The 11,492-nt window shown below is 43.0% G+C and overlaps 1 long non-coding RNA gene across 1 annotated transcript; it reads right to left on the reverse strand.

Moving 5' to 3' along the window:
* Positions 1–200: 200 nt before the first annotated feature.
* On the reverse strand, positions 201–1,074 carry LOC139071660 (uncharacterized). Its single transcript, XR_011521486.1, has 3 exons — positions 750–1,074; positions 351–682; positions 201–272 (listed from the first exon to the last, which is right to left on the reverse strand). It is a non-coding gene; the product is annotated as an uncharacterized lncRNA (long non-coding RNA).
* Positions 1,075–11,492: the final 10,418 nt, after the last annotated feature.

The raw sequence follows: 11,492 nt of genomic DNA on the forward strand, positions 1-11,492 counted from the left end.
AAAAAACATCATCTTTTTTACTTCAAAAATTTAATATACTCTGCAGAGTGGTTTTGTGAAACAGCTTACCGGCTGGCTGCTCAGGAGCACGTTCAGCGGTTTCAGAGTCGCTGTCGGATTGTTCTGAAAGAATAAAAACAAGGAAAAATATGAACGAATCATCTTTGAAGTAAATAACCACCTTTTTATAAATCTCTTACCCTGTGCTGGAGAAGGGGGAGGAGGAGGAGGAGGTGTGGGCGGAGATATTGAAGCGGCTGTCGGATGTTGTTCTGAAAGTATAAAAAACAACGGTAAATGTGAACGAGTCATCTTTGACTTATTAATCAGTTGTTTTTTTTTATTGTTACCATCCGTCTGCGCATGAGAAGGGGTTGGAGGTGGTGGTGGGGGCTGAGATATTGGGGGTGCGTAGGCCGTCGGCCTTTGCTCTGGAGAATAAAAACGATAAATATGAACGACACATCTCTGACTTATTAATCGCTATTTTGTAATCACTTACCAGCTTCGAGGATCGTCTGCGGCGTGATGATCCTGTAACGAACAGCTTTCACGTTCGCATTCCCGTGTGATCTGACGGTATGGCTGGGCTGATACGGATGTAAGACGGTTCGGCTGGTGGATGGAGGCGTGGTTGGGTAAAAGTTATCACTTCCGGGGTAAGGTTGAACCCCCTCCTTTTCTGTAAAATGAGATATTTCTCAGCTGAAGAAAAGAACGTTATGTATATATTTATAAAATCCACTCACTCAGATTCTCGACCGCGCGATTAATTTTAGACAAATCATCCAGGGGGGAAGGTACCGGAGTTTTACAAGTTAATTCCTCAATAGGAATTTCTTCCCACTCGCCGTCCGATATGACAATAGCGTCTGAAAATAAAGATGTTAAACCAGAAAGAGAAAAAAAGATTTGCGTCTTGAGTTAAAAACTTACCCGTCATCTTAGCTTGTTACACCTCAAATCACGACTCCGAAAATGCGGGTTTACATTTTATACAGCTGTTTAAAAAAAATCTTGAATAGAAAACGGTTGCGATTGGTCGAAAAAAAAATGTTTATAAACAATACATAGTAATTTGCTTTGTTGTATAGGTAGACAAATGTATGAATGGGTGTTTAGAATTGTGTGTGTGTGTGTGTGTGTGTGTGTGTGTGTGTGTGTGTGTGTGTGTGTGTGTGTGTGTGTGTGTGTGTGTGCTTGTATCCATTGCTTCATCAAAACTCCCCGGAGCAGAAATAAAAAAACCTTTACGATCCAAAAAATAATACCGTACCGTTTTTGTACCGGACATTTCTTCCTGAAATCTCATCATGTCTCAATTCGAACGTTGTTTTTAGCAGAGGAAGGCTATATTCAAAACACGTATCCATCGGTTCTTCTTATTCTTCTTCTTCGCTCATGTTTTGGTTAAAATGTAGCAGCTCTTTCACTCGTGTGTAAATCCGTTTACGGCATGCATGTGCCTTAGTTTAACTATTCTGAGAGGTATGACATTAAAGGTTTGACCAGAGGTACGTCTGCTCTGAGACTTTACTAATCCACCCCTCCCAAAAAACAAACCTCATAAACAGCTTTTTATTTATTTCAGCTGTTATAGGTCCTACAAAATGGATCAAATCTTTTCTCTGAGGCAGGAAGCAATGTGTGTGTGTGTGTGTGTGTGTGTGTGTGTGTGTGTGTGTGTGTGTGTGTGTGTGTGTGTGTGTGTGTGTGTGTGTGTGACATTGAAAACAAAATGTGACACTAAAGGCAGGAGGCGATGGTTAAGCTTTCACTGCTGACGAACCAAAGATGCTGTTCACCTAAATAGCTCTTTGAAACAATAGCAAGTCATTTGCTTTTGTGAATTGTTACCATGCCGACTTGGTTAGAATGAACCAGAACTTTGTTTTAAAACTTTCCCGCCACTCTTTCAATACAGCCCACCTGCAAAAAAAGTAAGTAATTTGCTTTTTGTGTGTTGTTTCTGTGACGATTTGGTTCAACCAGTTCTTTGTTTTTAAAACTTTCCCGCCACCTGCAAAAAAAAAAAGAAGTCATTTGCTTTGTCAGAAGTCGCTGGCCGTGCAAAATTGTTTAGAATGAACTTTAAAAAAGCTCAACAGATCTTAAAAGCATCACGCTGAGGTAAGGATCAACTTTTGTTCTTATAGGCTTGAGTATGCAGGGTGGTTTACAACAGGACCATAAATGGTTTAGGATGGTAAACCATTGCTTTTGTGAAGTGAGAGAAATGTTTGAATGGTTTAGTCAAAGACAAATGTTTGAATGTAATCCTTTTACTTCTTAGAGAAGTGTGTGTGTGTGTGTGTGTGTGTGTGTGTGTGTGTGTGTGTGTGTGTGTGTGTGTGTGTGTGTGTGTGTGTGTGTGTGTGCTTACAGCCTCTGATGATTCATCCATTATTTGAGGTGCTGCTGGACAGAGAGTTTTACACAATAGTTTTAGTTCTGGTCAAAAAGTGTCTGAGAGCTGCATGTAAATAACACATTTAAACACAAAGTTTAAGACTGAACATACGAAATCCAACGTGAACATCTCAAAGAGAGTATTAATGACATAGACAATGTGTCACTCTGAAGAGTTTGTGTGTATGTGTGTTTACAGCCTCTGATGATTCATCCATTATTTGAGATATAAAAAGTCCCACGAGGTTAGACTGATATAGTGTGCCAGTAAGGGCTGGTAAATGTAAGGGCTGCAGCGTCAGACTGATGTGGTTCTGCTCACTGGTGGTTCTGCTCACTGGTGAGGCTGCAGCGTCAGACTGATGTGGTTCTGCTCACTGGTGAGGCTGCAGCGTCAGACTGATGTGGTTCTGCTCACTGGTGAGGCTGGCCTTCTTTTTATTGCTTCTCTGCATTTGCAGTACAATTTAGATGACAAAAACTTTCTGTGTGTTGAATTTAGGTGAGGAACATATCAGACACTTCTTCAGCGTGGCTTGGTGCTTCATTCAGCTCCTCGTGGTTCATCATTTTTTCTTAGAGCTCGGCTTTTCACCATCCGGACAGATCTGAGCTTTTAAAGAGTTATACACAATAGGATTACACTCAGAAGGCACTTTTTGAGTTGAAGTTGAAGCGTCGGATGTAGTAGACACTTCTTCAGCGCGGCTTGGTGCTTCATTCAGCTCCTCGTGGTTCATCATTTTTTCTTAGAGCTCGGCTTTTCACCATTCGGACAGATCTGAGCTTTTAAAGAGTTATACACAATAGGATTACACTCAGAAGGGAGGGGGGCTGTGGGAACCGATGGGCTATCACAAAAAGAAACTTCACACGCCATTACACACATTAGCCTATGACGTGGGGATCATGGACATCTGGACACGTTCAACAATACGCCATTGATGATGCGGCGTGGGGGGTCTAGGCCATCTGGACGATCAACAATACACATGTCCATTTGATTAATGATACGGAAGGGGGGGCAAAGATTGAACAATACACCTGTCCATTTGATTAATGATAGGAAAGGGGGGCAAGGTCAAGGGTCAAATGAACAATAGGACTGAAAGGTCAAAAAGGTCAAAGAACAATAGACCTGTCAAAAAGTTTGACGAAAGGTGTCTTATAATTCTCTCTAGCATCTCTGGACTGCACCTTTGGCCAGTTTGATAGCTTCTCTCGGAATGATTTCTGTATAATAAAGGGCTGGCCGTATCTTTGGTTTAACTTGTCCCAAGCATCCTTATATGCGGCTTCATCACTCCTAAAGAAAGTCCCTTCAATGCATTTGCGAGCTGACCCTGTTACATATCTCTTCAAATAGTACAGTTTATCTGCTGCTGAGATGCCCTTTTGATCAATCAGTGATGTAAATGTGGATTTCCATTCAATAAAATGCATTGGGTCGCCACTAAAAACTGTTGGATCTGGCGTAGGAAGTTTGTGTAATCTTATGCTGTCTTGAACTGCCTGTGCTAGCTGGGTAACACTGGGGGGAGCTTTCTGCACTGCTGGTGCCAACTCAGTAACAGCAGGGGGGGGCTGTCTGCACAGAACCAAAGGAGACTGCTGGTAACGGCTGTTTAGGTGTGATGTTTGGGCTCACCTTTTCATCTGTAATTGACTGTACATCACCCACTTGTAGTAAATGCCTGTCATATGCTTCAAATCTGGCTCGAGCTGCTTTCACATCCCTTTGTGCTCTCAGGCGTTCTAACTGTGCATTTTGAACTGCCACCTGTTTTTTATGCTCTTCCTCTAGAGCCCTTATTTTTTCTTGTTGTCTTTGTTCCTCCAGGGCGACCTCATACTCAACCTCCTTTGCTGCTAGTTCTGCTGCTGCTTCAGCTTGTTTTGCTGTAAGATGGGAAGCTGAGGATCGCTGGCTGCGATATGATGCTGCAGTTGATCCATATATGGAAATGGCGTAGTCATGCTCTAAAAGTTCACGTAAACGAGCTTTTTCACGATCTGCATCAAAATCTCCATCAACACCACTTATTCTTTCCAGAATTATCCCTATGATCTCCTTAGTTACTGCTTCACATGCATCGATCTTTCTCCTTACGTCAGATGATGGTGCCATTTGGGTTCTATTGTCTGAATATAACTTTAATATATCATCTCTCCTTTCTTCTATTATGTCAGCAAGTTCTGACATCTCCTTCACTGTTATATCTTCCTTTAATTTTTCTCTCGTTTCACGAGCCTGTGCTTTCCATTGCTCATAAAGAACAAGCATTATTTTTTCCTTTTTGATCATTTCTTCCCGTAGATATATTATCATTTTTTCTTTTTGTACTTTAACTCTTTCAGAGCGTCTTGGCAGATCTGACGTGTTTTGAATTTTATCTTGAAGTTCACTTATCATTTGTTCTTTGCATTTGATTGAATCTTTAATGTCCTGTCTCGCATTACTTTCATCCTGAAGTGAGTCCTTTAAGTCTTGAATTTCCCTTTGCAGAGTTGTAATCTGTTCAGTTAGGGCCGTTTGACTTACTGTTGCAGCCTGTAAGTCTTCCATTTTACTTTGTCTTGATCCGTTTCAATTCCTGACCAACTTCTGCCCTCTGCTGGACGTTGCGGGTACTGCCGTTGAACCTTGAAACCACACCATTCGGCAAGAGGGGGCGGTCAAGCTCTTACTGTAGCATTCAGTCAATATTGAGAAGGCCAGAACCGTTGGTTGGTTGATGATACGGACGGCTCAATAAATCATCATTCACCATCAGTTCCGGCCTTCTCAATACTGACTGAATGCTACATCCAGATTTAGGCTAACATCAGATTTTAACCATAGGCCCTATCAAATAAAAATGTTTTAAGTCTAGTCTTAAAAGTAGACAAGGTGTCTGCCTCACGGACTAAAGCTGGGAGCTGGTTCCACAGGAGAGGAGCCTGATAAGTAAAAGATCTGCCTCCCATCCTAATTTTAGATATTCTGGGAACCACCAGTAAACCTGCAGTCTGAGAGCGAAGTGCTCGGTAAGGAACGTTTGGAACAATCAGATCACTGATGTATGGTGGAACTTGATTATTAAGAGCTTTATATGTGAGAAGGAGGATCTTAAAATCTATTCTGAATTTAACAAGTAGCCAATGTAGGGAAGCTAAGACAGGAGAGATATGATCTCTCTTTTTAATTCTCATCAGAACTCTAGCTGCAGCATTTTGGACAAGCTGAAGACTTTTAACTACATTCTGTGGACTTCCTGAGAGTAATGAATTACAGTAATCCAGTCTTGATGTAATAAATGCATGAACTAGTTTTTCAGCATCACTCCTGGAAAGGATGCTTCTAATCTTAGCAATATTCCGAAGGTGGAAAAAGAAAATCCTGCAAACCTGTTTAACCTGGGATTTGAATGACATGTCCTGGTCAAAGATAACACCAAGGTTCCTTACTTTGTTCTCGGAGATTAATGTAATGCCATTCAGGTCAGGTGATTGACTAAGCAATTTCCTTTTCTGGATTTCTGGTCCAAAGATGAGAACTTCTGTCTTGTCTTGATTTAAAAGCAAAAAGTTTAGAGTCATCCAATATTTTATGTTCTCAAGACAAGCCTGTAATCTACCTAACCGATTAGGTTCATCAGGGTTAATGGATAAATATAACTGAGTATCGTCAGCATAACAGTGGACGTTTATCCCATGCTGTCTAATGATTTTACCAATTGGGAGCATATATATAGTAAAAAGAATTGGTCCAAGCACTGAACCCTGTGGTACTCCACAAGGAACCCTGGAGTATGAAGACGATTTGTCATGCACGTTTGCAAAATGAAATCTGTCTGGAGTAATAACCAATGTATGCCAGGATGAAGACGGGTGCACCTAAACATCCTTTACTTCTGAAGCAGGACAGGATGAAGAGGACATCTGGGACCAGAATGGGCCAGAGTCCAGCTGCTGTGTTCAGACGACCCTCCATGTGGTTCTGAGTGAGTTATGGCTAGCGGGTCAGCTGACCCAGATTCAGCACGGATCGTCTGGCTTGGACATCCTCCAGTGATACCAGCCCAGACTCGGGATGAGAGGGTGTCCGGCAGCGGAGACTATGCTCTACAAGCCTTGGATGTATCTGAGCTGGAGGTGGCGAGGCACAGTGGCCACTGTTCCAACGTGTCCTGCTCCCATGAGTCACTGGTGATATGTTCTCCTGTCTTGTGGTTACATTTTACTGAATGAACTCAGGCAACAACCAACCGCAATGATTTTTCATCATTTATTCAGAATCCACTGTTTGTTCACCCCCTGCTGGACTTATCCTGCTGCTGCGGTTTCACCTGCAGAACAACCAACACTTACTGTACTTGTCCCACTGATGGAAAATAAACTTTTACTTCAAGTGTCTCTGGGCTTTCTTGTACTATTGCAGAACATCACACAAATCACTATATTTATTCTGCTTGTTTTAAACTAATTTGTGCAATAGCTGTTACTGTCATGTTGTGATGGTGGAGATGATGGACCAAGTGTGGTGGAGCTGACCAGGAGGCAGGAATGCAGGCACGGATAAAGTAAAAATGGGTTTAATGACAGGATACGGCAGGAACAAGAACAACACAAACAACAATGATCTGACAAAGACTGGCACAAGGAGGGAGGTATAAATACACAGGGAAATCAGGAACACATGGGCAGGTTAACAAGGGGCAGGTGAGAACAATAAGGGCTAATCAGGGCAGGAGAGGAACACAGTGAGGAAGGCAGGGGCAGATCGTGACAGTACCCCCCCCCCACCCCACCCTTAAGGGGCGGATACCAGACGCCCGCAAGGCCACACAACACAGGAGACCGGGAACACTCGACTTGAGACAGGACTGGGAAGACTTGGGACTCAAACACTTGACTTGGGGCGGACTCGAACACTTGACCTGGGGCGGACTCGAACACTTGACCTGGGGCGGACTCGAAGACTTGACCAGGAACACGAAGACTTGACCAGGAACACGAAGCCTTGACCAGGATCACGAAGACTTGACCAGGAACACGAAGACTTGACCAGGAACACGAAGACTTGACTGGAACACGAAGACATGACAGGAAACAAACTGCAGCAGCAGGCATAGGACCCAGCAGGAACTGCAGCATGAAGGACCTGCAGGAATAGACCCTGCAGGCGTGGACCAGGAAGTGGGACGAAACAGCAGGAGCGACGCAAGGAAACCAGGAGCGGTAGCAGGTACTCAGCAACAGTCTTGAGCAGGTGCACACCGTGACTCGAGTGGATCCAACAGACGGAGGCTCGGGTGAAGGGAAGCAGTCATGGAGCAGGAAGACAAGCCCTACCACCCCGGAGAATGTTGGCGTGCATAGGGGTTTTTACATCCATCAAAAACTCCAGGAAAAGCAGCTTCAGTGAAAAAACAGGATGGGGCAAAACAGCAGAAGAGGAGAATGGGTTTGACCACCCCGGGAACAAATAGGATGCGCCAAAACCCGTGGGGGGTGGTTCAGTTCACACACACACACACACACACACACACACACACACACACACACACACACACACACACACACACACACACACACACACACACACACACACACACACACCTAATCTGCGGTGCAAAATAAGTGTCACTAGTTCACTAGTGGGCCCCAAAACGCCCACAAGTTAACTAGTAAGGTGCGGATATGCTCACTAGTTAACTAGTGAGGTGCAGATTTGCTCACTAGTTAACTAGTGCACCCTAAAGCGCCCACTAGTTAACTAGTAAGGTGCAAAAAAGCATCACTAGTTAACTTGTAAATTGCAGATATGCTGACTAAAAAGCATCACTAGTTAACTTGTAAAGTGCAGATATGCTCACTAGTTAACTAGTGGGCCCCAAAACGCCAACTAGTTAACTAGTAGGGTGCGGATTTGCTCACTAGTTAACTAGTGAGCCCCAAAACACCAACTAGTTAACTAGTGAGGTTCGGATTTGCTCACTAGTTAACTAGCAAGGTGCAGATATGCTCATTAGTTTACTAGTGAGGTACGGATTTGTTTACTAGTTAACTAGTGAGGTGCGGATTTGCTCACTAGTTAACTAGTGAGGTGCAGATATGCTCGCTAGTTAACTAGTGAGGTGCAGATATGCTCACTAGTTAACTAGTAAGGTGCAGATATGCTCACTAGTTAACTAGTGAGGTGCTGATTTGCTCACTAGTTAACTAGTGCGCACAAGACGCACACTAGTTGCTGTTTTTGGAGCAATCTAGTTTACTTGCTATGTAAAAATGTGTTCTTACTAGTTAACTAGTGACAAATTTACCTTCACTAGTTAACTAGTTGACATATTTGGCCTTTCTAGTTCACTTGTAATGGGACAGGACGCATTCACTAGTTAACTAGTGAGCATATCTGCATTATAATTTTTTCTCAGTAGCTTATAGAGGGCAAACTGAGCCTTACATGTTAAGTAGTGAACACAAAACACTGTCACTAGTTAACTAGCTGCAGAAAAATGCCCCTAAAACTAGTAAATTAGTGGAATTTGAATAAATACACACTTTGCTGGCATTCTGTGTAACATGTTAACTAGTTCGACCGCCATACTGCTCACTAGTTAACTAGTGAGCAAATCCGGCCTTTACATGCAAATGAAGAAATGCAGAACAGCAATGTGATTGGTCCATTTAGGACTGAGAAACAGAGAAAGTATGGCGGACTCTGTTCAGGCTGTTCTAAGAGAAAATTTGATAAACTAAGATCGTTTGAGCATATAAATATGTTTTGACGACATTTGTAGCGAGAAAGTTGTGGTGTATTGCTGTAATCTTTGTTCAGTTAACGTGTACAGTCTTTAGTTTTCAGTTATTAGTCTGAAAAAGCCTGGAGGCGGAAGGCAGCGGCAGACAGCATGTCTGTTTCTGTTGACAGGAAAGTGCAGAAACTCCGCAGAAATCTCCGTCAGATATATTGTTTCACATTTGTACGGAAGCGACAAGTTTATAATAATAAAAAAGGCTCTATTGGACCTGTTGAGTCTCTGCATTTTCAGGGATTTACTACGGAAAAAAAACATTTTTATTATGTTTATATTCCATATTCATCATATACCCAAATAATCGCAGGCACAAACCCCAAATATTGTGATTGGAGAAATTTTCTGTCGTTAACCTTGTAAGGAGCACTATTGCATTTCAGAATTAAGACGGGCAACACAGCGCATCAACACGGTCCTTCCTTAAATCCCCCAAACTCCCGGGCTGGTGGCGGTCCCCCAGCCAGGCAGCGGCCGCGGTCAGCTTTTATCCAGAGACCCATGACGCACTCATTGGAGGGAAGAGGCTCTCTCTGCTCTGCTGCTACGGTCCCCAGCCGGACGATCAGAGCAGCAGCAGCACTCCCCATGTCATTTCTCAGTTCGCTGGCCCGCGGTCGTCGGGGCCGCTCCGGTCAGCTCTTAGGTAGAGCCGGGAAGCCCTCGTTCGGCTGCGTGGGCTGCTTCACTGTGGACCAGCTCCCAGCAGCCGCTGGTCGGGAGAAACGCTCTGGCTGCAGCTCCGATCAGACCCTACCAACTCCTCGCCACAGACAGCACCGCATTAAAAGCCCACATTTACGACCCACTCCCCAAAGTTACAGTTCTCAAGCACTGATGAACACATAAATAACCCACAACAGCTATGAAATGTTTGTTATTTACGGCAAAAAGGAGATATTTTTCAAGCAGACGTGCCAATGTTAACCGTAGTTGGCTTGGAAATGTGCTGATTTTATTATTTTTGTCAATTATAATCCCCGTTGTTTGCTCTTACGTTTTACGAAAACATAATATTAATTAAAGCATGCTTTAGTGATCAGCATGTAAAGCAAAGAAGAAATGTGAACATTTCAATCCATTTCGAACCAACCAGTAAAAAACCAGTGATAAAGTATATTGCAAATACTGTATGTATTAGCAATAGTATTGATATGTCAGTATATTACAGAATGGGTCTATTATAACGTACACAGTGTGAAATATGTTATTAATAATACAAAAACTATGCGGTAATATGATATACAGGTATACTATGTATGTTATAACAGTAGTACAATTAAAGAATAATGAATAAAGTATTGTACAGAATGATTATTACAAAGAATTGTACAGTAGTGCAGTCTGGATCATTATGCCTCCACCGCCAACAAGGCCGGAGGCATACTGTTTTTCGGTTGTCTGTGCATGCGTGCGTGCGTCCGTACGTCCGTACGTACGTGCGTGATAGATATCTTGTGTGCACGATATCTCCTGAACGACTTGGAGGATTTGGACCAAATCAGAGCTACTAATTCACTATGAAGGGTAGATGAACTGATTAGAAACACAAGGTCATAGGGTCAAAGGTAAAGGTCGTGTGAGGTCATATACCGTAAATCCTCAAATACAGGCCCGGGCCTGTATTTGACTCAAGCTCATCAAGCTCCAGGCCTTTATTGGAAGGAGGGCCAGTATTAGAGGCAGGCCTCTATTTCTATTTGAGCAAAATGAACTAATGGTTCGTTGGAGTTTTTGACAATTAATATTGAGCCCACATTTTCAAAGTTAAACACAATTCTTTTAACAACGGTAGTTTCTGCTTCAGCCATCTCCCCCCTCCCCCTGTGCAGCGGCCGCAAACTCACTGATGCGCCTGCAGCCTCTCAGAGTTCCTGCTGCTCTAAACATTAAAATAATTATTTCATTTTCTGTTCCTCACTTCTGATTACCTTCAATGGTGTCTGTTTGTTGCAACCAGCAGGTACAAAAACTAACTTGCTTTTATTTGACTATTTTTCTGTCCTGCCTGTTTATTATTTTCCTGCATCTCCTCTCAATCCTAAAGAGAAACTGCTACCTGGGTTCATATATATTCACCTCATGAGTTACATTTGAACTGCAGTTCTAAAAGATCTACCGACTGCAAAAACAGCAGAGTTCTCGCTGCTTGCCGGCCGCATCAGTGATCAGTGCGTCACCGGATGACAAGTTGATGCGCCCCGCTCGACAGCAAAACGCATCAGAAAGACAGAAAACATCAAAGGAAATGAACCGACATGAACGATCGCGTGTTCAATAATTTAG

Source organism: Nothobranchius furzeri, chromosome 9 (genome assembly GCF_043380555.1).
Source record: "Nothobranchius furzeri strain GRZ-AD chromosome 9, NfurGRZ-RIMD1, whole genome shotgun sequence".
NCBI classification, from domain to species: domain Eukaryota; kingdom Metazoa; phylum Chordata; class Actinopteri; order Cyprinodontiformes; family Nothobranchiidae; genus Nothobranchius; species Nothobranchius furzeri.